This window comes from Ailuropoda melanoleuca, chromosome 6 (assembly GCF_002007445.2).
Source record: "Ailuropoda melanoleuca isolate Jingjing chromosome 6, ASM200744v2, whole genome shotgun sequence".
NCBI classification, from domain to species: Eukaryota; Metazoa; Chordata; class Mammalia; order Carnivora; family Ursidae; genus Ailuropoda; species Ailuropoda melanoleuca.
In genome coordinates, this window is record NC_048223.1 from 25,223,250 (window position 1) to 25,250,927 (window position 27,678).

Sequence of the window (27,678 nt, forward strand, 5' to 3'; positions counted from 1 at the left end):
TCCAAGAAAGAGAAGCAATACATATTTGTTAAATTAAAACACAGACACAAAAACCTAATTTGAGTCTGATGGCTTAATGGAATGTCTTCATTACCCTCTTCAGAAAATAATGGAAAGAGCTGGGGAAATTGCTGTCACATTTTACAGCTGTCTGTTGCTGGCAGTCTTTCTGACTTGGCACGCAAGCAGTTTTGGCAATTTTCACCTTCTGGGAACCACAGAGGAGCTCTGGACTACAGTGTGATGCAAAAGACGGGATCAGTGCTTTGGGCTAGATTGAGAAGATGTATAAAGAAAATACCAGTACCTCTGATTACCGTGTTTTGACTTGATAAGATTACTGTTTGCCAACAAGTGAGCGTGGGTTTAGGGGTGCTAAGTAAATTGGACTTCCTAGCGATGTTCCCCCAAGTCCTGAAGCTATTCCAGATAGTCAGTTACGTTATAGATGCTGGCACCCGCCTGAGACATCTGACACATTCCCCATCATCAGTGGAGTGAAACAGGGTTTCATAATAAGCCCATTCTTATTCAGCCTCTTATGCAGTCATGCTGTAAAGTGAAACAAAAGACCTAGTAACTGGTGTCAGAATATGCCTGTAATCCTCTGGGAAACTTCCTACTCCATAGGCTAAGAAGCTCATCAGAGCTCTTCGCTGGAAAATTGTAATCCAGGAATTGCTGTATGCTCATGGCTTTTTTCTTGAAACCTGTATGCAGGTGATTATGGATTGCTTTGTAGAGTCTGCTGCACTGCACAGGTGATAAACCTGTGGAAGGCCAGGGTAATGTCTCAGCCCAGTCAGGAAAGTCCTAGGAAGCCAACAGTTTTCTTTCTTTCTTTTTTTATCCCCCCAACAGTTTTCATGTGCAGAATGTAATTGAAAGTTGTCACTGGGTTTTGTTACCTGGGGCAGCATACTATTCACTAATACGTCAGTTAACAAAGTAATCAAAAACTGAATTCTGTCTGCTTTCTAAGGATCCTGAATATGACAAAGGGCAAGGCCAGGCCAAAATAAAGGAACTGTATTGTCAAGCTCTTAAATAGCGTTTAACATTGCATTTGCCACAGCTGTCACATCTGATTGGATTCTAGTACTGAGTTGTGTCAGTATTAAATTTTAAATATTAACAATTAATGGAGAGTCTCAGTAGGATCTGTTAGCATTGAAATGATCATTATGTGTAATAACAGGACATTGGGTGTTTGTATCTATTTAATTAATGGATGGAAAATTGATGTGGGATGGATCCTAATAAGTTCTGTAGAAAGAGGCATAGAAGCACATTTTCAAATAGCAATAGATAGAACAGCTTGAAGGATTTTACTTAGAGAAAAGTTTTAGGGGTCCCTGGGTGGCTGTCGGTTAAGCGTCTGACTTCTGCTCCGGTCATCATCTCAGTGTCCTGGGATTGAGCCCCTTGATGGGCTCAATGTTCAGCAGGGAGTCCGCTTCTCTCTCTCCCTCTCAAATAATTAAAATCTTAAAAAAAAAAAAAAAGTTTTAGATAGACAACAGCTCAGAAATTCAGGATTATAATCAGGAAAAATGTACAAGAGTGACAAAAGTGTAAGTAAATCAGATCATATTCATTTAAAATATGAGAGTCCTCTGTGTGCTACTCAGGTGACTAAAACAGATCTGGCCTCTGGCTTGTGGAACTTGAATTTCATTTTATTTACTTATTTTTAAACGGCTTTCTTTAACATACAAGAAACACATGAGACACAAAGCCCAAGAAAGTGCTCAGTCCCTGAGTTGGTAGTTTAGGGGGAGTTGATGAAATGAGCCTTTCTAGTCTCCCAGGGAAAGAAGGGGTTGAAAGGACACAATATCACAAGGTCTCTGGTGAACTCAACACTGGGGCCACTCACGGCCTAGCTCTCTACCAAGTTTGGAAAGTACTGATTTTCCTTGTCCTGGTCCTGGCCCTGCTCCCACATCAGCCTCCAGTTTTCAGAAGTCCTCCAGTTCCCAGAATGTCTGCTTCCTTTAGCTCCCTGGCATTTTCACTGAGGGGAGAAGGCCGCTTACCCTGTCATGGTGTGGGAGTTCTGGGGGAGTTGTCATCCTACAGGATGGTAAAGAGAGCTCTCCCTACTACCTTGCCATTTACTTACCATCCATCTATTGTGCTGAGAACCTGAAGATCAGGGAGTCTCAGGTTCTCTTAAGGGCTTGTCTGAGCCCTGGCTAGTCACGGGAGTTTCTGAGGGCTGTCCTGCGTCCTCCTTGGAGAACACCTGCTTGGAGGGAAGCTCAGTCTGGCTCCAGGGTGGCGTCTGGTTCTCAAGGGAAAACTAGTACCCAGAGGCACGTCCAGTTCAGAAGATGAAGTCACCTTTAAGGGCACAACAGGCTCTGGGGGAAGATTCGATATGGAGCCTTCCGTTTCAAATAACTTCACTCAGCTGATTGACCAGTGGGCTTGAGGGCCCTCTACTGCTGGTCTTCATAGGTGTTATGCAGTGCTAAGGGCAGAAGAGGTAGGGTCTTGGATCTGATTGGGACCTTCCAGCTGCTCCCCTGCTGGTAGGTTTGGCTGAGGAGGGCTCTCCACCGAGATCGGAGTGTGCCGGATGCTGGCTCTGGGTAAACGGGGTTCCACCACTTGGGCCAGAAGCTTGTGCAGTGAAGGCTGTGCTGGAGTGACTGGGGTGCTCTTGGCCGAGCCTATCTCAACCAGGAGGAATCAGGTGGGGCAGGGCCCAGCCTGGAGCAAGGAGAAGATGCCTGGTCCCAATTCCTCTTCTGGGTGCACAGCAGCTCGAGCCTCAACTCCCCACGCTGAGTTTCAAACCTCCCTGAAACTTGAATTCTAGTAGGCAATACAGACAGTAACCAGGTAGAAGGTTAGGTAATGACAAGTTGTGTCAGCTAGTAAGAGAGAAATTAACAGTGCAGTGATGGAGAGTAATTGGGGTAGGGAAGTTACTTGGAGAAGGCTTAAAGAGACATTAGGCAAAGACCTGACAGATGAGAAGAAAGGAGAAAGCCTTGTGAAAAGTATGCGAAGAGCATGGCGGACTGAGAGAAGCACAGACACAGAGGCCATGAGGTGGGGAGTACCATGTGATGCAGAAGCAATCATGTAAACCAAGGTAGAATTTGGATTTCATTCTAAGAACAGTGTAAAGCCGTTCGAGGTTTTGAAGCAAGGAAGTGATATTATTTCAGTAGTGATTTAAAAGTCTTTTCCTACCTTCCTTGCTATGTGGAAGATAGCTGGGAGGAAGGCATGAGTAGAAGAGGGGAGACCAGAAAGGAGGGTATTGCTCTATTCGAAGCAGTGGTAATAGCAGTTAGGATTAAGATGGTGGCAGTGGAGATGGGGTTAGAACACCTGTACCTGTTAATGGATTGCATGTGGGATGTGAGAAAAAGGACCAAGAATGGCTTCGAGTTTCCGTGGTCTTAGCAATTTAGGTAGACGATAGCCATGTTTTACTGATAGGTACAAGACTGGAATAGGACCACTGTGTGTATGTGTTTGGGGATGAGGGCACCATAGAAAGTGAGTCCTTTGTGGATATGTTAGGCTTTATTTTTTATTTATTTTTCTATATCTTTTAAAGATTTTATTAATTTGACAGAGCACAAGCAGGGGGAGCGGCAGGCAGAAGGAGAGAGAAGCAGGCTCCCTGCTGAGCGAGGAGCCGCCATGGGACAGGGGGCTCTATCCCGGGATCTTGACCTAAACTGAAGGCAATCGACTGAGGCACCCAGGCGCCCCATGTTAGGCTTTAGATAGATACCAATGAGGCATCCAAATGAAGGTGTCAAAAGAAAATAGAAGTTAGATATAGGTAAATGGAGCTCAGAGAAATGTTTTAGACTCAAGTTATCCTAATAAGCTTGAGATACATATACATTTGGGAGACGTCAGTATACAGAGGCTCTTGTCTGGGTAATCCCTCAAGCTCATCCAGAGAGGAGAGGTGTAGTGAGAAGAGGTTCCAGGATGCAGACTTGAAACTCTAGTTTAAAGGTTGTCTAGTCTGAAGGAGAAGCCAGCAAAGGGGACTGAGGGATAGAAGGAAAATCAAGAGAGTAATGTCAGAAAGCAGCAAGTGGAAAGCGTTTTCAGGTAGAGTGGTCATGAGTGCTGAGGTCAGGAAAGACGAGCAAGTAACCGCTGGATTTTACAGATCTAATGTAGTAGAGTGATGGAAAAGAGGATGATTTCAAGAAGGAAAAGATGTTTGTGTTACTCTGCCCAATTAGAAGATTTCATTGTCTTTATCCAGAGGAGGTGATGTAGTATTATCAGATTTTTACACTTCAGGGCAGAACTTCTTAACATTGTGTAATTATTTTTGGGGGGCAGGTGTCTCTTTAGTGGATTCTCAAAGGATTTTTGGAGGGTTTCCTCTTCCCCTGCCCCACTTTAGAAAAAATTAACTTCTGCTTTAGTAGATTCAAGTGCTTTGTGATTTTTATGGTTAACATTGTAGTATGGATATCATATGTAAATAGTGCTGGATTCACATATCACATCTTGATGAATCTCTTTAGCAGGGTTTATTTTGTAAATACTAGGGAGTGAATAAATTGGAAAATCAGTAAATTGCTGCTGCCATCCATAATTTTTTTTTACATGCTTTGATTTGCATTGATCTTTTTTACTTTTCACACAAACTTGTAGATGCATGAGAATGAGTGGATATATGTGTTTATTTTTAATACAGTGTAAATTATTTATCATATTCAATTTTTTTCATCCTTTTAAGATTGGGTATTACGTTCAAGCTTAACGTTGAACTTACCTGGAGCTCTTAAAGCATCATCATACAAGCATCATCTTTCTAATTATCTACCAGTCACACTTTATTGTTTCATATTATCCAGGTACTCTTGGTCCTGTTAACGTGATAATTAAGATTGTCCCTTTTTCTGAGATTGGTCTTCTCAAGACACATACTTGTAAATTACACAAATAAGCCAGGGGACAGTAGGACACTTAGAGTCATTGTTGAATGTGGGTAATAGTTTCATATAAGAAAATGTTGCATGATGCAAACGTTTGTCTTAGTATTTAAAAAAGATTTTATTTGAGAGAGAGAGAGAACGAGCAGGTAGAAGGGCAGAGGGAGAAGCAGACTCTCTGGGAAGCAGGGAGCCCAATGTGGGACTCGATCCCAGGACTTTGGGATCATGACTTGAGCCGAAGGCAGATGCTCAACCGACCAAGCCACCCAGGGGCCCTCAGTCGGGTACTTTACAACATTTTTAGTCTCAAAAGCATGGTATAGTTCATTGACGTTAATTTTGTTTACAGGTGGGTTCTTTGGATTATGATTGATATTTTTCACATTTTCAAACCATTAAAGGTTATCTTCTAGTATGCTTTTATAGTAAATGAGCATTTGGAGGAGAAATTATTTATGGTATCTCTTATTCAAATAACTGACAAATTTCTAAATTAAAATGGATGACATAGAGACATGGTTTTTGTTTTGTTTTTTTTTTCTTGAGTAAACAAATTGATATAATAAAGGTTGATTATGTTTTATGGAACCTTAGTACATCAGAATATCCTGTGGAGCGTGATCAAGTGCTATTCACTGCTAGGCAATACTAGATGTGAAAGTTGGCTAATAGCATATGTAAAAGGAAGAGTTTAATTGCAGAGTTGTTTTTTAAATTTAAATTCAGTTAATTAACATATAGTGTATTATTGGTTTCAGAGGTAGAGGTCAGTGATTCATCAGTCTTATACATATCAGTCTTATACATATCAGTGCATGCCCTCCTTAATGTCTATCACCCAGTTACCCCATCCCCCCACTCCCTTCCCCTCCAGCAGCCCTCAGTTTGTTTCCTATGATTAAGAGTCTCTTATGGTTTGTCTCCCTCCCTGATTTCATCTTGTTTTATTTTTTCCTCTCTTCCTCTATGATCCTCTGTTTTGTTTCTTAAATTAAAATGTATGAGTGAGAGCATATAATTGTCTTTCTCTGATTGACTTATTTCGCTTAGCATAATACCCTCTAGTTCCATCCATGTCATTGCAAATGGAAGATTTCTTTTTTTTTTTTTTTGATGGCTGAGTGGAATTCCTGTGTGTGTGTGTGTGTGTGTGTGTGTGTGCGCGCGTGTGTGTCCACATCACATGTTCTTTATCCATTCATCTTTTGAAGGACATCTGGGCTGTTTCCATGGTTTGGCTATTGTGGACATTGCTGCTATAAACATTGGGGTGCAGCTGCCCCTTCAGATCACTCCATTTGTATCTTTGGGGTAAATACCCAATAGTGCAATTGCTGGGTCATAGGGTAGCTCCATTTTCAACTTTCTGAGGAGCCTCCATACTGTTTTCCAGAGTAGCTGCACCAGCTTGCATTCCTACCAAGTGTAAGAGGATTCCGCTTTCTCCAAATCCTCGCAACATCTGTCATTTCCTGACTTGTTAATTTTAGCCATTCTGATTGTTGTGAGGTGGTATTTCATTGTGGTTTTGATTTGTGTTTCCCTGATGCCAAGTGATGTGGAGCATTTTTTCATGTGTCTTTTGGCCATTTGTATGAGACATGGTTTTTATTTGTATAATACGAAGCTTCAGGCTCAGATCCTGGTGCTGGGGGTCACTGGGTGAGATGAAGGCAGCCAGATTGCCCTGCTTGGGTAAGTTAGTGACTCAGACTGTCTTATAAAGGGATACAGAGTTCTGGGAGCATTGACGGTAGAATTAAGACATTTTCAGTATTGGGAGACATCCTTAAATATTAGAGTACTAGTTGGAATCACAAAAGTATTAGTCATTGCCAGAGGGAAGCAAATGATAACATGTGGAGCCACAAGTATTTGGCTCCATAGGAACTTTGCTCCCCAAATAACTTAAATTTCTCCTACAGCACATAATCCTCCTCTATGGGAATACATCTCAGTTTTTCCAGGTAATTTATTGGAATTGGCTTTATAAAATTTTATTTCGTGGTAGACTTTGTTAGAACACATTTATCCTAAAGAAAAGGAGATGTTGAATTGGTATACATCAAAGACTCTAAAAGAAAACATTTGTTTTATAACAAGCACCCAGGAGGTATTTTTATAAACATGAAAGATAACTTTCCTCTAACCCAAGTAAGTATTTCAAAACAAATGTATGTTAAGTGATTGTAGTAATGTGTGAGCAGAGGCTAGCAGTAAAGATAGCAATATCATATATTACTTAATAGTATATGATACTTCTTTGGCCTTGGTCCTTTTTCTGAGTAATTGTTTCTGTGAAAGTCCTCAGAACGCACAGCTTCAGTTTTCGGCTAGACTGGTAGCCTCCCCAGAAAACGTTTGTTCTTTGTAGCTTAGTATTCTGAGATGTTTTCACATCTGAAGTGTTTATTACATAGTAAACATTGTCAAGTGATATGGACCAGTCCTCAAATAAACCATATATTGAGGACACAATTCTTGGTAGAACTGAAATTTGAAATTGGCTTCTGTTCTGTCTGGCCATACTGCTAGATTCTGTGTAGATTCGGGGGTTTCTACTACTACTTTTAATGTAGCTATTTTACATTTATATGTATTGGGGAGAGATTCTATATCGTAGTACCTGCAAATTAAAACACATGATTGTGAAGGGCGCCTGGGTGGCTCAGTTAAGTGTCCGACTCTTGATTTCAACTCAGGTTCATGATCTCAGGGTTGTCGGATCGAGTCCCATGTCGGTTTCGTCTGGGTGTGGAGCCTGCTTAAGGTTCTTTCTCTGCCCCCCCCCACTCTAAAGAATAAAATAAAATAAAATAAAATAATAAAGGACATGATTGTGGAAAAAAGTAAAGAGCTATTAAGAACTTGGAGTCTAGAGGAGCCTGAGTGGCTCATTTGGTTGAGCATCCAACTTTTGATCTCAGCTCTGGTCTTGATCTTGAGGTTCTGAGTTCAGGCTCTGAGTTGGGCTCCACGCTGGGCATAGAGCCTACCTAATTAAAAATCTTGGAGCCCAGATTAATGTTTATGGTGGAAATTTTGTAGCTAAAAGGACTGGCTGCTCCCTTCTCTGTGGTCTTCTTTGTGTCCTAATTATTACGTGGTCTGTATTGATAAATGAATTTTTATCCATTCTCCATTCTGTTGCCAGATGATTGCTGCGTTCTTCTTTTTCCAGAGCCAATCCTGAAACCTTTCTGCATGGTTATTCGTTCCAGTCCAACTCTCACTGCTTTCCAAAGATACACACTCCCCAGCTTTTTTAGAAAGCCCCTCCAAAGCAGTCATCTTCAGTTCTGAAGCTTCTCTGATCTCAGGCAAGCCTCTCTCTCCTGTAGTGCATGGTTTGAGGGCCATAACATTTGCACATTGTCATTTAACTTGGAGGTGCATAAAAAGAAATGCTATCTTGTTGTTTAAGGGGCTAAGTCAAATCTCAGGATACCTAATGACATTACTGCAGGCCTCATTCGCATTTTCCTTTGAAAATCTTTTAAATCTTTGTCAGTTCACTCTTGCATTTCTGGCTTTCTCACACCCTGGTATGCTCCTTCCTCTTATTGTACCTTCTACAAAAAAAGGGTGAGCCAGCCACTTGGGTGAAGTTTTCTTAGGACTTTCCTCTGGACGTGCTCACTTGAGTCAAAAAGATAAGTTTCTAGACACTTGACTTTTTGAGGGAAGAGATACAATTGTGTGCATCCAGACTATATATATGAATTGTTATTGGTCTAACTTTGAAGGTGTGATTCATTCCCTAACAGGTATTTAGCAGGCCCTGTAGAGTAGTAATTAGGTTCCTCGAATGAGTTTTTAAAATATATGACCTACTGAACACACATCATTTGCATCATGAGAATTGACTGTACTAATAACAGTTTTTTGTTTGTTCCAGTTAAATCTTAGTACTAGTTTTGCCAAGTGTATTGAGGCCTGGCAGGGTTATCAGTGACTCAGCTGGGGTGGGCGGGTCAGTCTCCTACTTGCTCCATCTGTGTTCTCTGCCTGTTTTACTGTGAGCCAGGCTAAGCAGTACACATCACTGAGCACACTGCCCATACTTTGGTCTCTGCCTGACCTGGCCTTTTCCATTGTATGGCCCATTGACTTAAGATATAACTGTAACCAGCTGCTCCTCACCATATTCAGTTGTTCATTCTAACAGTTATTGGGTGTTTCCTGTAGAGCAGTAAAAAAGACAATGTCCCTGCCTTTATGGAGCTTATATAGAGGGAGGGACAATTTAAAAATACAAAAATAATTGCAGGTAACAATACTAAGAAATTGGGACACCTAGGTGGCTCAGTCGGTTAAGTGTCTGTCTTCAGCTCAGGTCATGATCCCCGGGTCCTGGGAGGAGTGCCGCCATTGGGCTCCTTGCTCAGTGAGGAGCCTGCTTCTCCCTTTGCCTGCCGCTCCTCTCTTTGCCTGCCGCTCCTCTTGCTTGTGTGCGCTGTCTGACAAGTAAATAAAGTCTTTAAAAAAAAAAAAAACAATAAGAAATTAAAACAGGGTGATGGCACAGTGAGTGACTGGGCAGGTTGGGTCATTGTTTAAGGCCATTTTAAGGAGATGGCCCTGAATGATGACAAGGACCTAGGCATGAGAAAGGTGTTTTTAGGCAGAAAGACAGCAAACAGGTGTTGTATGGGGAAGGCCAGCATGACTGGCCATTGTGAGTGAGGATGAGAGTGGTAGGAGATGAGGTATGCAGGAGTCAAGATTTTACTAATTTCAGTAGAAGGCCATTGGAGAGCTTTAAGTAGAGGAATGATATACCACCACACTTAGCCTATACTTGAAGAATAAAATTCTCATAAAATTTCTAACTCATAAAAAAAGTTTTTGGAGATATTTTTTGTAAGTATCTTTTTTTTTTTTAATGAACAGATTTACTGACATTTTCTTATATAGCATTTTTCCTATGTCTAGGTGTAATTGATGTATCTATCATGCCTATTATGTCTAGATATCTATATCTATTATATCTAGAAATTTCATAAAAATTAGAGAGATGCTACTCAAAATTTGTGTCTAACCCTGTAAAGGGAAGTATAACAGTACTCAGCTTGTCTTGACATAATGGTTAGGTGAAAGTATGAATGCTTTGTCATGGGTATATAGCATTCAAAGCCAACAAAAATAACTTGTTAGTTGTCTTTGTGATCTCCTTGCCTGGCTTCCTCAGTATCCACTTGAAGTGAAGATAGCCTGAGTCTGCCAGTGTGGAAGCATCAAGAGTCTGGCTTTGTACCTCTTTCAGAGCAGGAACAGCAAATGAGAGCTTGAGGAAGCAATGAAAAACCCTCAGTGGTCTGGAGGCAGCTTGCCAGCTTCCCTTTAGTCCCCACTTCGTTGGTTACCTGTGATACTGAAAAGATTTATCTATGCAATGGGAAGCCTCAAATCCGTGTGATATGACAATATAGAGAGAATGCTTTCCAGTTTCTTTGATTTGGTAGATGCTTTTGTGGAATAATAATTTTGCCATAATTTTTAGTTATAATAGCCGAAATATGTGGACTAAACGGGACATGTAGGACAAACACAAGTTAAGCCTGTAAAACAGATTGGAGTAGTGATATAAATATTAGACGTGTATTTGAAATTTCAGTTACTAAAAAAATTAAGTTATTGAAACCTTTTTGATTAGCTTATTTATGTAAAAATGAAATGTAATTCCAGCATTTCTTAATAAATAATTACAGGAGGTATGGGGTTGCATTGATAAGGAATTAAATCATTTCATAATGAAGGGCAGTTTTTCTTACTGAAAGACCAGTTTTATAATGGGTTTTTTTTCCCCTTGAACTAATAATAAACAGCTAAGAGAGGCCCCTAGGAAAACGTTTTTTTCACTTATCCGTTTTAGAAAAATTACACGTCATTCAAAAAGGGGACAAAATTTCAGTGCAAACATAACGTGGGTATTTGCTTAAAGGGAAATGACACCAATGATATAAAATAATCAACGTGCAAAAAAACTTCAAGTAATTTGTATTAGACTTTGAAATGAATTTTTGTAATTATTTTATTATTTTTTAAAATATTTTATTTATTTGACAGAGCACAGGCAGGGGGAACAGCAGAGGGAGAGAGAGAAGCAGGCTCTCCACTGAGCAGGGAGCCTGATGTGGGGCTTGATCCCAGGACTCTGGGATCATGACCTGAGTCAAGGGCAGATGCTTAATTGACTGAGCCACCCAGGTGCTCTGAATTTTTGTAATTATATTGTAAAATGACATCAGTGCGTCCAGTGTTCTGGGTATTCACTTTATACAAAATAATGAACAGTGAAAAGCTTGATTTGTGATAATTTGGACAACTCTTTAGACCTACCATAAAAATCTTAGCTTTTTTTTTTTTTTTTGAAGATTTTATTTATTTTTTTTGACAGAGAGACAGCCAGCGAGAGAGGGAACACACGAAGGGGGAGTAGGAGAGGAAGAAGCAGGCTCCCAGTGGAAGAGCCTGACGTGGGGCTCGATCCCAGAACTCTGGGATCACGCCCTGAGCTGAAAGCAGACGCTTAATGACATCGCCACCCAGGCGCCCCCAAATCTTAGCTTCTTTTTGCTTTATATTCTGTACTGTAGAGACTTTAAAAATAGAATAAAACTTAAATAATAATGATAGCCACTAACCTGATGTGAATATGATTGTTATTCTCATTTTACAGATAATACAAGTTTAAAATGGTTAAGTAGCTTGCTGAAAGGCACTTGGCTTTTCAGTGGTGAAGCCGCTATTTATATTTAGGTCCTGGCCTTCAAAGTCTTTGTGCCTAACCATTATACTCTACTGCCTCTTGTCCTAGCTCTGTGAATTGTAGGCTTCACTTCAAGTTGTTGCTTGTTAAATTTTACTCAGCAAAACTGTATTTAAATTTTAAAAGATAGACTTATTTTACAGCCTACCTACTGATAATTGTCTCATCAGGCTGGCCATTTATTTCTAGATGTTTTCCAACATAAGTTTGATCATCATGGCATTCCTCTTGAAAATTTAAGGCCTCCAGTTGCTCTTTAAATGAAGTGCCTGAAATGATATATATGAAATTTATATGATATAAATTTTTTTAAAAGATTTTATTTATTTATTTGACAGAGAGAGAGACAGCCAGTGAGAGAGGGGACACAGGCAGGAGGAGTGGGAGAGGAAGAAGCAGGCTCCCAGCGGAGGAGCCTGATGTGGGGCTTGATCCCAGGACTCTGGGATCGCGCCCTGAGCCGAAGGCAGACGCTTAACGACTGAGCCACCCAGGCACACCTATGATATAAATTTTTTACAACCTGATTGCAGTCTACTGTATCCCCATCTTATTGTTTCTCCCCCCATTACTTAATATATTCAGTCTACTCCCTGGAATATTTCCTCTCCCAGTTTCTGTCCTTATTCTTCAAGACTCAGATAAAAATGATTTATTTATTCCACACAACTCTCATCTGTGTCCCATGGCATATAATTCTTTACAACATTTATCACATTCATTTAGAGTCATTTGTGTCTGTCACTGCAACAGACTAAGTCCTTTAAAATCTGATCATTTTGGGGCGCCTGGGTGGCACAGCGGTTAAGCGTCTGCCTTTGGCTCAGGGCGTGATCCCGGCGTTACGGGATCGAGCCCCACATCAGGCTCCTCTGCTGTGAGCCTGCTTCTTCCTCTCCCACTCCCCCTGCTTGTGTTCCCTCTCTCGCTGGCTGTCTCTATCTCTGTCGAATAAATAAATAAAATCATAAAAAAATAAAAAAAAATAAAATCTGATAGTTTTATTTTTATTTCTTGTGCCTAACACCAGGAAATAAACAATTTGAGTACTGAAACAAATCACAGTATTTGATTAGTAGTACGGTAGTTGTATAAATGTTATCAGGGCATTTCTTTGGATATTAACATCAGTCACTGAGAGATTATTACAGTCAAGTTGAAGTGTGACTAAACCACAAAGTCTGTTTTAATTTTTTGTTGGTTAAAAAAAAAAAACAACCAAACAAAAACGATTTCTGCTATGTTAAATGTAACATTTAGCCTTAAGATTTTATTTATCTATTTTTATTTATTTATTTGAGAAAGTGCGCATGTGAGAGAGAACATAAGCTGGGAGGGGCAGAGGGAGAGGGAGAGAAGCAGGGTTCCTGCTGAGCAGGGAGCCTGACATACAGGGCTCCATCCCAGGACCCCGGGATCATGACCTGAGCCTAAGGCAGACGCTTAACCAACTGAGCCACCCAGGTGCCCCTATCCTTAAGATTTTAAATACAGGTTTAATTTTTAAGAAAATACAGTATATCTAGTGATTTAAAATTTATATGAGTTTTACAATATGAGAAGATGGGATCATTATTTGAATATTGTGCCTGTGTTAGTTGAAGCATTTGTTAGTAAAGGCGATGGGATTGCTGCATTATAGATGGGTACAAGTTACTTTTGTAATAAAATGTTAGAGTAATAGCGACCATCAGAAAAAAGGACTTGAAATTTTTTGACTAAAATTATATGCTGCATATTTATCTGTCTTGTGTGAATAGCATTGAATTAGAATGTGTGGAGATATAAAAGTGTGATATATGCTCTTTACGTAGAATGACGAAAGAGGTAGTGAATAAGAGAGTGTATGTTAGGGTTTATTAGTGACTTAAGTTATACATTTATTTATTTATTATCCCCTTTCGTCTAAAATTTTTGTCATGTGATTGCAGCAGTATCTAATCCTGCCCCTGTCCTAGCACGTCTATAACTGAGGTTTACTTTCAGTGGCTGGAGAAGAGAGATTGGTGAATTTGCCTGGGGGCTGGGTTGGAGGGGGGGTGGGAGAATGAAAACCCTCCAACAGTTTTTGAACAAACTCTAGAAAAGGGTTGGGAGTGGCCTGAGGGGCAGTCCCTCCCTCTGTTCTTCCTTGAGGTAAAATGTGAGGGCTTTTACAGATCGAGGGAGCAGAAGGGAAAAGTTAGAGGCCTTTGGAAGCTCTAAATTAAGCTAATGAGAGAAGGCAAAGGAAAAGGAATTGAAGAAAGGGAAAAGGAGTCTAGAAGAGAGATTACATATTTCTTCAGGTTAGAAATGGGGTCGTGTGTGTTTCTCCCTACAGGCTGCATTTGGTACCTTGTACAGATATGAAAACTCCTTTGAAAGAGAAACAAAAAAGGAAAGGAGATAACATCTCCTCCAGGGAGTTTGTGACCATTAGCATGGATTGATGGGCTCTGCTGGTTCTGGGTCCCTAAGACAAGGAGCCCTAGAGTTTGCCCTTACTTCAAAATTTCTCTAGAGAAGCCCTGGCATTGTTAGAATATGTTATCTGTTTTCCTTCTTCTTTGTCTCCTTTTTTATTACTTAGCTAGCTACATACCTCGACTTTTGGCTCCAGAGTAATTTAAAAGATATTTTTGCCAAGAAAATATCTCTGGAAAAAGTCATGTCTGTATGATTCTTTAAAACTACTTCCTGGCCCTTTAGAACCCTCTGTTTGTTTGTTTGTTTGTTTCTTTTTTAAACTGAGTTATATTGGTACATTATATTGGTTTCAGATGTATGACACAGTGATTCAGTATTCTCATAGTTGACTGTTGAACAACACAGGTTTGAACTGTTTGGTTCCACTTAAAAGTGGACTTTTTTTTTAAAACAGTACTGTAATTGTATTTTCTCTTATCATTTTCTTAATAACATTTTCTTTTCTCTAGCTTGCTTTGTGAGAATACAGTATGTACATAGAAATGTACAAAATATGTGTTAACCAACTGTTCGTTGTCAGGCTTCTGTTCAGCAGTAGGCTATTAGTACTTCAGCTTTGGGGGGGGAGTGAAAAGTTACATGTGGATTTTCAATTGTGTGTGTTCGGAGGGGTAGGCACCCCTCACCCTCATGTTTAAGGGTCGACTGTTGTGAAATGATCACCACAGTAGGTGGTTACCATCTGCCCATCATACATAGTTACAGAATTTTTTTTCTTATGAAGAGAACTTTGAAGATTTACTCTCTTAGCAGCTTTCAGATTTGCAGTATGGTATTATTAACTATAGTCGCCATGCTGTACATTACATTTCCATGACTTATTTATTTTATAACTGGAAATTTGTACCTCTTGACCCCCTTCACCCATTTCTCATACCACCCGCTCCATCCCTGCCCGTGTTCTGGCAACCACCAATCGGTTCTCTGTATCTGTGATTTTTTTTTTTTAAGATTTACTTGTTTATTTTAGAGAGGAGGGAGGGGCAGAGGGAGAGAGAAAATATCAAGTAGACTCCCTGCAGAGCAGGGCCAGACATGGGGCTTGATGTCACAACCCCAAGATCATGACCTGAGCTCAAACCAGAGTCAGATACTCAACCGAGTCACCCGTACCCTTTTCTATTTTCAATTATCCTCTAAATTCATCTCAATTGCTATTTCATGAAAAGATGTAAGTTAGACTTAAAAATTACCTGAGATTACCTGCTTAAAAATTACCTGAGAATTTTCAAAAAGGATAGATTACAACGAAACACCTACTTGTAGGAGAATGAATAAATTATTGAATCTCCATATGCTGGAGATTTTAATTGTGTGTGTATTAGTAAACTTAGCATGTACTTTGAATGTATGTCATCCCTGTACAGAGCCACCTCCCTCCCTGGAAATAAATACAGATCCTTTTTAAGCCACTGAATTTTTAGGTTTCTATTAGAACATCTTAGCCCATTCTCTCCAAATACAACATGATATCTATAATTTCTTTTAAAACAAAAAATCATTAAATTAGTACCTATAGGAAATGCTACACCTTCAGTTATAAAAACAGCAAGCAATATTCACATCTACCCTGTGCCTGGCCCCAAGGTAGGTGGTGTAGCTGCTGTACAGATGAGAAAAGTTGCTCTCTTGAAGCTTCAGACATTTTTTAAAATGAGACATAGTTGGCATATAAGATTAGTTTCAGGTGTATAACATAATGATTCAATATTTGCTTGTATTGTGGAATGATCACAATAAATATAGTTAATATCCGTCACCATATAGTTACAAATTTGTGTGAGTGTGATTAGAACTTCTAAGATCTACTTTCTTAGCAACTTTCAGTTAGTAATACAGTATTATTAACTGAGTCACCATTCTATATATTACTGACTTATTTTATAGCTGAAGTTTGTACCTTTTAACTCCCCACCCCAGCCTTCGTCAACCACTAATGAGTTCTTTTTTTTTAAGATTCTGCATATAAGTAAGATCAAAATGATATTTGTCTTTTCTCTGACATTTCACTTAGCATAATGTCCTTAAGATGCACCCAGGTTTCGTTCTTTTTTATGGTTGAATAATATTTCATTGTATATTTATATGCACCCTGCATTTTCTTTATCCTTTTGTCCTTTGACAAACACTTAGGTTGTTTCTATATCTTGACTCTTAATAAATAGCACTGAAGTGAACACAGTGTACAGGTACCTTTTTGAGTTAGTGTTTTCATTTTCTTTGGATGAATATTCCATGTGCCTTGGCCATTGTAAATAATGCTGCAGTGAACGTGGGGGTGCGTATATCTCTTCAGATTGGTGTTTTCATTTTCTTTGGATGCATACCCGGAAGTGGAATTGCTGGATCATAATGGTAGTTTAATTTTTCATATTTTGAGGAACCTCCATACTGTTTTCCATAGTGGCTGCACTGATTTGCCTTCCCATGAACAGTATACAAGGTATAGAACCCTCTGTTTCTTAAATGCATGTGCTTGATCTCTGAGCCATGCTTGGTCCTAATCCAGTAAGCCTTTTAGGATGATATTCAAATTTATTCTAAATCCTTTATTTGAAGTTGTCTTATGTCCCCTTCACAGGACCATTGATGGGGTATAGAGGGTCTTGGTCATTGCATATCATATAAATAGATTTAGGGTTCACAAATGCCAGCCTTTTTTGCCCAGTCCCCATTATACACAAAAATAAAAATCACAAATAACAAAGAGTTGTAATGTGTATAACTTTAACCATCAGTAAATTTTTTTGGCAAGCTGAAATCTGTTGAAATGAAATCACGTAAAAAATCTTTAGAAAACCAACAGAACAGAATGAGGAGTAGTGCGAGTAAATACTGGAGTGAGGGCAGGTTTGGGGTTTTGGATGATGGAAACTCTTCATGAGAGAACAGTGCGGTGCCTAGAGCAGTAGGTAGCTACTGCTTTTTCTTGTGCTCTTACCTTGTTAGTCTTCCCCATTCACCTAGATGTGGAACCTCTCGCTGCCCGCGAGGGATGTTGCCTTGCGTTGCGCACTCTCTCCCCGTGTCATGCGGTAGAGAATATATGGAGCCAGGTGACTGGTCACAGTTGGAGTACCTAAATCACAGCATTAGATCCCGCACAAAGCTGTTGGTCATGGAACAACAGAAGCAGTAATAGCTAACTCTTTTTAGGCTGTTACTGTGGGTCAGGCTTTGTTCTAAGGGCTTTAAATGTAGAAACTGATTTAAAATTTAAACCATTCCTATTGGTGAGTACCGTTCTTGCCATTTTACATCTGATGAAATCCAGGCATAGGTTATATATATATAGCTAGTAAGTGGAGGAACCAGGAGAGGAGCCCAGGCAGTCTGGCTCCAGGGCCTATGCTCTCAACCTCTTCACTTTGGGAAGAATTAGGGAGTTAGTCTGAAACCACTTTTGTTATTAAGTAAGACTCTTTATGTGCAAGTAACAAAAGTCTAATTCTAATTCATTAAAATAAAAAGATGAGATCATTATAAGGATTATCCAGGTATGTGACTGATAATTCCAGAACTGAAATGTTCTGGGTACCAGGAACAGCAGAAGCGGGGATTCTTTCTCTCCTCTCTGCTTTTCTCTGCAAGTGTGCTTTATGTTTTCTCATGATGCAAACTGCTGCTAGCTGCCCCGTCCATAGCCTTCCTGGAAGAACATGGCCTCAGATACCCAGAGAGAAATGAAATGCCCCCTTCCCCCCCCTTTTTTGGACAGTTCTAAAACTCCTGGGTAAGGGGCCAGTTAGTTAAGTTAGTACAGCTTGATTGACTTCTGGACCAACCAGCTAGCTTGGTAACTATAGTAAAAGGGTCCAAATGACACTAATGTTGATAGTTAATTTAACAAAATAGAAACTGGTTTCTAATAGAAGAAACCTGTTCACTTAGATTTAATAAGTGGCCATTTGATTTTCTTCAGTACTCTAAGCTCTGTGAGAATAGGGACCATGCCAGCCATCTAGCACAGTGCTTGGAAAATGGCAACTGCTCAAATGTTTACTGAATGAATGAAGGAGTAAATGAATAATTTTCCTGAAGAAGGAACACTTATAAAAATAGAATTCAGTTTTCTGATCGCTGTCCAGTGAATGGAATAGGTACAAATATTCTGTTGGACCAAAACATGCATTTTTAGCAAGGGACTATATTTTTCCTGGGGTGTGTGGAAAGGTAGAAGGGAAAATACAAAATACTGATTTTAACTACCTTCCCCCCCTTCTCCCCTTTTTCCTCAATGTCTGTATGTTCATCTCACAGAACTTTCTTTTCTAATTCCTTTATGTCTTTCAGCACAGTATAAAGTGGAAATATTACTTTGTATTTTTTAAATAACAGGTTTTGTGCTGCCTGTTCCTAATCTAAAAAAATAAGTGGTATATGTATATGTCTTCCTTGAATGTGGGCCATTTGATAGTCATATATAAAAAAGTTAGAAGTTAATAGGACTACTCGTTGGGGAAGATTTGTTTCCTGGATACCTTTGGGAGCAGCTACATTAATGAATTTAATTTGGTTTATTATTTGAAATAATAAATTGTTTTCCCCCATTTTTAGAATATTAATACAAAGTTAGTTTGGAAGATACAAATAGTGATTCAGAAAGCCCCATGAGGTCTGAAAGCCACCCTGAAGCAGTAGGTACATAAATATTAATTTAACGCATTAGAGAAGTGTGTTGGATAGCAGTGGCAATGTTAGCAAAGCAGGAGAGAGGGTAATTCCTTGTATTTTCAGCAAATTTTGTTGTCCGTATAAAGAAAATTACAGGCATGAGTGTGAAGAAAGAAGCTGATTTAATGGGGCACCTGGGTGGCTCAGTTGTTAAGCGTCTACCTTCGGCTCAGGGCGTGATCCCAGGATTCTGGGATCCAGCCCCGCATCAGGCTCCTCTGCTGGGAGCCTGCTTCTTCCTCCCCCCCCCCCCCCCCCCTCTCTCTCTCTCTCTGTCAAATAAATAAATAAAATCTTTAAAAAAAAAAAAAAAGCTGATTTAAGAGGCCGAAAGTTTTATATCCAAAAACTTCAACTTTTGGACTTAACAGGTTAACTCTTGGTCCATGTGTAGACATTTTTTGAGATGTCGTAGGGACAAGGCCTTTACAGTTTCTTTATGAGCCTCATTATTATTTAGCTGTGCAGTTATCTTTGCTATAATAAAAGCTTAGTGTTTTTATTTTTTACTTTTAGATTTTATTTATTTATTTAGAGAGTGCACATGCCTACTTGTGCAAGCAGGGAGAGAGGGAGAGAATTCCAAGCAGACTCTGCACTGAGCCCAACATGGGGCTCCATCTCATGACCCTGAGATCATGACCTGAGCCAAAGTCAAGAGTCAGATTCCTTAACTGACTGAGCCACACAGTGCCCCCTATAAATGTTTTTATTTTTATTTTTTTAATTTTTTTTAGATTTTATTTATTTATCTGACAGAGATAGAGACAGCCAGCGAGAGAGGGAACACAAGCAGGGGGAGTGGGAGAGGAAGAGGCAGGCTCATAGCTGAGAAGCCTGATGTGGGGCTCGATCCCATAATGCCGGGATCACGCCCTGAGCTGAAGGCAGATGCTTAACCGCTGTGCCACCCAGGCGCCCCGCCCATAAATGTTTTTAAATTAAAATATCTGTATAATGGGAGATTTCAACTTGGGGAAAATTTCTTTAAATATAATAAACTCAGTTTTGGGGGGTTAACAATGGCCACATATAGTTATTAGTTGATTTTGGGTTTCCTTTATGAAGTCATCTTTTTTTTCTGGCCAATCTCTTAAAGGCTTTAAAAAGGGGGTGTATGGTCCCCTTTACCTTCCCTTAAGTTAATGGAATTTTTAAAAATTTCTTTTTAAAATTAAAAGGAATTTATACTGAATTTTAAGACTTGTGGTATTCCCTGTAATGTATACAAATCAGTGTGAGGAATTACTGCACCAGTTGATAATGTTTAAAATTCGGAAAAAGAACAGGACAAGGCTGGACTAGTTGTAAGGTGTGTTAACCTTTTCAGTTTTGCATATTGAGTTAATTACTTACTTGAAATAATCATTTAAAGCAGTCTTGCTTTAAGTGTTTTATGTTTAATGCAGCGGTTCTCAATCCTGGTTGCTGTTTCAGTTATATGTAGTCTAGAAAAAGACAGATGCCGGAGCCTACCCCCCACTGAATCATCTCTAGGGGGAGGCTCAGGCTTCTGCATTAAAACAAAATACAGAAGCCAGAGATAACCAAGGAAGTAATGCATGTTTTGCATATAGTACATGCCTGGTCAATTGGTATTTTTATGACATAATCATAAATTATTAAAGAGTCATTCAATTTTAGAAATTTTCATTTTCAGGTATTTTTTAAGAGAAAGCTCAGGGTAAAAATAGGTATAGGTTTTTCGAATTATAAATTATTGTTTGAAGAACTCTTGTGAATTGAGACTGCATTGAGTTTCAGTGTGTTCAGTGCATAATCTACAGAAATCCTCAAAATAAAGTTCACTTCAAAATGCAGTAGCTTTATACTTAAGTCATTAGGAAGAAAGGGAGGGAAGAGTTCAGCATCTGTTTCCTGTAAGTTTTAAGCTGTTTTCTAATAACTTCTTTTCAGCTGCTGCTTTTATGATCTAGCTGTATAGGAAATACTAGATAGATACCTCAGAAAAAACTTGAGCTTTTACTACAGATGTTAAGATTACTTTTTATGTTACATGGGCCTTCTGGAACAAGAGCTGTATAGGATGCAGGTGAAATACGTGGAAACAGCAAGAACTAAAGCATTTTAAAGTCTTGTGAATTCGCAGTTTATGTAACTAAAGTAAATAGGAATATCCAAAAGGAGTATTCAGGTAATAAAATTAGCCATTCATTCATGGAATTTAGGAAACAGCTGCATTAGAGTACTACATTAAAAAATAGGTTCCTGGAACACCTGGGTGGCTCAGTCGATTAAACGTCTGCTTTTGGCTCAGGTCATGATCCCAGGGTCCTGGGATTGAGTTCCACATCGGGTTCCCTGCTCAGCTTCTCCCTCTGCCTGTCTCTCCTCCTGCTTTCTTTCTCTTTCTCTCTCTCTCTCTCTGACAAATAAAATCTTTAAAAAAAAAAAAAAAGAAAAAAGGTTCCCATTTGTTTTATTGCTCCCAAGTTTTCACCTATAATGCATTTCACTCGTTAAACATCAGGTATCTTCCACGTGTCAGGAACTGTGTTGGGGGGTACCTGGAAACAAGACAGACTAGGTCCAGGCCTTGTTGGAGCTCTTAGTCTGGGAGAACAAGAGATTTTAAACAAATAAAGGGACTCTAAATGTTACTCTGAAAACAGCAAAGTCTTTCTGTTCTGGTGAGAGGCAGTTCTTTTGTTCTTTCTCCAAAAGAGCAGGATTGGGTTTTCTTGGAAATTTTAGAGCTGAAAGGGAACTTAGGTCTAGTTCACTTCTTCATTTTAGAAATGAGAACACTCAGATCTAGGGAGGTGATGTGACTTTTTCTAAAATGGCACAGCTGAGCACAGGTATGTTTGGGGATGGAACACCAGTCTTCTGATTACTACCCATGCATGAGTAAGTGACGTGACAAGATCATGCACAGACTCTGCTCGTTCAGCCCACTTTCATTGATCTGCTTTATGCTATCGTTGTGCTAGATTGCTGGGATTACTCAAAATGAAGGTGATAAAGCTCATATTAAGTAGTTTGCATTCTAGAGCAAAAGACAGGCACTTTTGGGGGAAAAAATCTTTAAAGGAGTTACTTGTTTAGCATGTTGATTAAGATGACAAGTCTTGGAATCAGACCGAGTTATGTAAATTTGGGAGGAACACAGATATTTGTTCTTCAGTTTTCTTATCTGTGAAATGGGGATAACAATGCTTATCCTATAGGTTTTGAGGATTTAAAAATACAATTGTATATAAATTACTTGAAACAGTGCACTGATCTTAGTAAGGCCTCAATTCATCATAGCTGTTACTATTTTAAAAAGTATTCTTCAAAAAAAAAAATTACATTATTCTACAGATGAGGAAGTTGAAGCATAAAGAAGTAAAGTAACTTGTCCGTGATCGCACAGCTAGAAAATTTGGGAGCCAGGACTTAAAAGCAAGGAATCTAAACAAGTGCTCTGTTTAGACTTAGGGGGCTGAGTCAGGGAGTATCTTTCAGACCTACAACCAGTACTAGGAAAGCTCCCATGATGTTGTTGTCACACAGATAGTAATATGTTAACTGTTGAAACATTTAGTGATATGTTTGCTTTCTTCTGAAGTGAGGAGGGACTAAATTTTAGGAATATTGCCCATTACATCCAAGTCCAACTTGCTGTATATTTTTAAGCATTGGCTGATCCCACCTTGAAATTCAGAGGGTTTATGATATGTTAAAAATCACAAGTGTTTCGTTGCATTGAACATCGTTTGTGTTTGGTTGGTTTTGGTCTTTGGCTTTTTGTTTTTTAATTAGGGGAGTTAGCTTACATGTGTTTGAGCAAGAATGATTTATTTGATAAGCACCATTTTTATCTGGGATTGCTCTGTTCTATAAGTTGATAGTTTTAAGGCCCTGCAGGAGAAGCTTTTCATGATCAGTGATTTAATAAGTGATAGCTGGTATATGACTTTTTAAATATTTAATATGAGCTTCTTTTAAGCAGCATATAGTTGGGACTTGCTCGTTTCCAATCTGACAGTCTGCCACTCAATTGGAATGTTTCAGCCATTTCCCTTTAATGTTACTGTTGATGTGATTGGATTTAAATCCTCTGTCTTAGTGTTTGTTTTCTGTTTGTTCCATCTGTTCTTTATTCCTGGTTTCCATTTTTCACACTTTATTTTGGGTTGAGGTGGGGTTTTTTTTGTTTTGTTTTTTGGTCATTATATGCCTTGTTGGGTTAGTAACTGTAACTTTTTCTTTTGTTTTTTAGTAGTTGGTAATAGAGTTTATAGGATACATCTTTAGCATCTTACACTGTCAGGTGATGTTGTGCCCTTATAGGATCCTTCAACATTTCTTCCTCACAGCCAGTGTGTTTTGTTGTCATACATTTTATTTCTACATGTTATAAACCCTACATACAATACTTCGTTACTGTTTTTGCTTTAAACACTTATCATTTAAAGGGATTTAATAAATAATTAAAATTTATCTTTTCAACAGATTTATTACCATTTCTGGTGATCTTTATTCCTTTGTGTAGTTTCAGATATACATCTCATTTCCTTCCACTTGAGAGACTGTCTTAAACATTTCTTACAATCAGGTCTGCTGGTGATGAATTCTTTCGATTTTTGTATGCCTGAAAAAAATGCTTATTTTGCCTCTGTTTTTGAAACATTTTAGAATTTGAAACATTATAGAATTCTAGAGTTACAGTTTTAACATAGTTTTTCTGACCTTTCCCCTTTTCGTATATTAGGCTGTTTGAAGTTGTTCCACAGATCACTGATGCTCAGTTCCAGCATCTTTTTTGTGTGTGTCTGTTTTGAGTAATTTCTGTTGCTGTGTTTTCAAGTTTATTCATCTTTTCTTTTGCAGTGTCTAATATACTGTTAATCCTATCCAGTGTATTTTTCATCTCAGATGTTGTATTTCTCATTGAAAGGTTTGATTCGGGTATTTTTATAATTTCCATGCCTGTACCTAACACATTCAGGCATTTGTCTATATCATTTTGAACTTACCAAATAGTTATAACAACAGTTTACTGTCTGTGTCCATTAATTTTATTATCTCTGTCATTTCTGGATTTTTAATGTTGGTTGGTTTTTCTCCTCACATTTTTAAACTCCTTTTCATATCTGGGGATTTTTTATTGAATACCACACACTATGAATCATAACCTTTTTGGGTGCTGGATATTTTTATATTTTTAAATATATTCTTTAGGTTTGCAGGTAAGTTCAGATGCATTTAAGTTACTTGGAAATAGTCTGATCCTTTTGAGACCTGCTTTTAAGCTTGTTTAAGAGTGATCAGAACAGTAATGAAAGCTAACTTTTTAATTCTACGGAGGCAGTGCGAATCTGAGTATTTTACCCAATGCCCTGGAAATTATGAGGTTTTTTTTCTCTAACTAGTGGGAATACAGACTGTTTCCAATCATGAAGTACCCCTGGAAATTGTTCCCTCTGTTCCTGCTGGGTATTCTTTTCCCTGGCATTGGGTAGTGTTGTGTCCTCTGATGCATGTGCCGATCAGCCAGATACTTTCAGGGGACCCTTTACAGATCTCTGGAGTTCTCTTGCTCTGCAGCTTTCTTTTCCAGTACTTGTGAGCTCTACCCACTGGGGTTGTCCATCCCTACACTGCAGGGGCAATTGTAGGTCTTAATGTGTTTTTCTTTCTCAGGAATCACTGCCTTGAGCTGAGCTGCCTTGATGTCCACTGTCTACAAACTATTGTTTCATATAGTTTGGGGTTTTTGAAATTGTTTAAGGTGGTAGGGTAAATTTGGTCCCTGTTATTCTATCTTGGCCAGAAGCTGAGGTGACTAAAAGACCCCTGACTTTTTTTTTTTTTGTAAATATAAATCGTCATTAGAAAATAGTACTTCTTTGTTATTCCAGCTTCTATGCATTTATACTGATAATAATTACTTTTAGAAATGTTGGTGAACTGTTTGAAAAGATTGAAAGGCTATAAGGAGTTATTGGAAGAACTAAACTCATCGTAAATGGCTTATGCTTAAACTTTTATGTGCGATGAAGAGTAAGAGATTTTATTTAAAATTCATGTTGACGGGGCACCAGGGTTGCCCCAGTCAGTTGGGCATCTGCCTTTGGCTCAAATAGTGATCCTGGGGTCCTGGTATTGAGCCCTGCGTCAGGCTCCCTGCTCAGTACAGAATCTGCTTCTCCCTCTCCCTCTACCGCTTCCCCCCACTCATACTCTCTCTCTCTCAAATAAATGGATAAAATCATAAATAAATAAATAAATAAATAAATAAATAAATAAATAAATAAATAATAAATAAATAAAATTAATGTTACTATTTGGAGACTGATACTGTTTCTGGCCATATCAGCTGTACTTTGTGAGTAGAATTTTTAATTGTTTTAGACTACTGATATTTTTTAATCCCTCTACTCATACTGGTTTAGGATTAGTTGTGTATTGCATGCATATTAATTCTAATATAATTACAGGTCAAGCCACATTAGAAGAATTTATTGTAGATGTTGATTATAGTAGAATTTAAATAGCTACATTGTTACAGATTATGTTTCTACTTCAAATTTCTGTTGGATATGTGACTATATTTTAAATCTAATAAAGGAGAAAATGTAAACATCATAAAATCATCTTTTATACTTTTTCATTTTTAAAAATTGCGTTTTGTAATAAACCAGTGCCATTCAGTTCTAGGATTGTGGAGCCACATTTGTAGTCACCATTTAACCAAAAAAACCACATGACTACTTTTGAACACAGTGTTGTACTGTACATTCTGACACAAATTTGAAATTCTATGGTTTGGTGAGTGAAATACCCCGTGCAGCTGCAAGTCCCAGTTTTATATCATTGTCCTAGATCTTTTTGTTTTGTGGAAGTGTGTTTGGGTGGTAGTGGTTTGGAGTTCCGGGAGGAGAGGGTTGATGGTGGGTAGTGAGGGGGTAACTGCTGTTGGAGGGCAAAAAAGGAGTCTCTAAAAAGACTTTGAGGCACAGAGCTTAGTACTTTGATTATTCTAGTGGTTGTTACACTGGTGATTATTTTAGTGGTTGTTTGTTTACCTTGAAACATTTATTGTAACTAGATGAAAGTAAATATGGTGTAGCTTTTAGTTGACTTAGTTAAGTGGGTGGTAAATCTCAGGTTTAATAGGCTTTCTATTAGGATCAGGTAAGAAGGTAGATTTGAACCGTTTCATGGCCCATTGAGGGGTTTTTTGGTCTTAGGCTGTTTTTAGAATACATTTTTTCATTTCAGTATCTTATATCTGCTTTAAATATCCCTAAATTCTTTCATCTTAATCTGAGGATAGGTAAGCAATGTTTCAGGCGTCCTTTTGTTATATAAACTGAATTCAGAGCATGAGGAAATAAAACTGAGTTTATTCTTATATACAGTTTTGTATCAAAACCTAATAGCAGTTTTTGTGATATGAAATCTCATTACCATGAATTACAAGTGTATTTTTAGATTTTTAAAATTTTGATCTTTTATGTTACACATATGATTTTATACTTTTGAAGAGAATGAAAACTCCTCATTTTAGAACACTAAATGGAATAGACATTTATAACTTAGACTCTTCTGGAATAGATACTGAGGTTCAATTTTTCCTTACTTGATATCTAACTTTGACCTTTGAGAAGAGCAGTGGCTTATTTAAATAAAGAGCCCTTTAGTAATATAGTTATGGTATGAGTACCATAAAGTTTACCATGTGCTATTATTATATAGTTTATATACTATTTATATAAAAATATAAATATAATACTATATATAATACTATTTACTACAATATACCATAGTATATACACTATATATATCCTATCTAAATACGTGTGTGTGTGTGTGTGTGTGTGTGTATATATACACACACACAATAGTGGTACATAGTATGATATAAAGCTGTTTTTCTGGCAAGAGCAGTTTGAAGACAGCTTCCTTTAGATTTCTAAGATTAAAACTGACTTTCTTTGGGAAGCCATCTATCATCTAAGGGTAAAGAGGGAGACAGGGGAGGCTGTTAGGTTACCATAATACCTTGATTTGGTCTGTGTAATTATTAGGTTAATACCAGTCTTGCTAACTACAGGATAGGCAATTCTGCTAAAATATTTGATGATTGACATTCTGAATTGTGCACACATTGTGCTGTTAATGAAAATGAGAGGGCCACTGCACAACTCTGTGGCTCACCATTCTAGATTTCTCAGTTCTTGTTTGCTTGCAGAAATTTATCTTAAATCTTTGGTGCCTATTGCTGTTGGGTAGATTATAATGTTTTGCTTTGCTTTTTAAAGAATTTATTTATTTGAGAAAGAGAGCGTGTGTGCATGCACAGTCAGGGTGAGGGGTAGAGGGAGAGGGAGAAGCAGCCTCCCTCCTTCCCAGGATCCGAGATTATGACCTGAGCCAAAGGCAGACATTTAAACGACTGAGCCACCCAGGCGCCCTGATTATAATGGTATTTTAAACACAAAAGTATTTATTTAGTTTTTGTTACACATAGTCTACCTTCAGTCAATGAGAGCTGTAATGATTTACTCCCTACCTTCTCCGTTCTCACCTTCTGCAGTCATTTTCGCCTCTGCTTCCTATTAATTTATTTTGTCTTAAATCAGCATCTTTCCACTTTCCCTCGAGTATTCATGTCATTAGCACTGCATACATCTTCCATGCCACCATCATCTTTAATAAATATGTGGCGTTTACAACAATGGACAGTTCAGATGACTCTGTAACTATCTACAGCCATCCTTGACTGCCCACTGGAGTGTTTTCAACCAAACATGGGAACTTAAGACAAAACCTGTCTAAAACCTAGTTTCTTCACCCAAATGCTTTCCTTGTGTT

At 38.5% G+C, this 27,678-nt stretch overlaps 1 protein-coding gene and 1 pseudogene across 2 annotated transcripts in view; one reads left to right on the plus strand and one right to left on the minus strand.

The window, feature by feature from the left end:
* Positions 1 to 27,678, plus strand: part of UBE2E1 (ubiquitin conjugating enzyme E2 E1) — a 73,598-nt gene that overhangs the window by 12,159 nt on the left and 33,761 nt on the right. The gene's annotated exons all lie outside the window — the stretch shown is intronic.
* LOC117802608 lies at positions 1,851 to 27,404 on the minus strand (annotated as a pseudogene).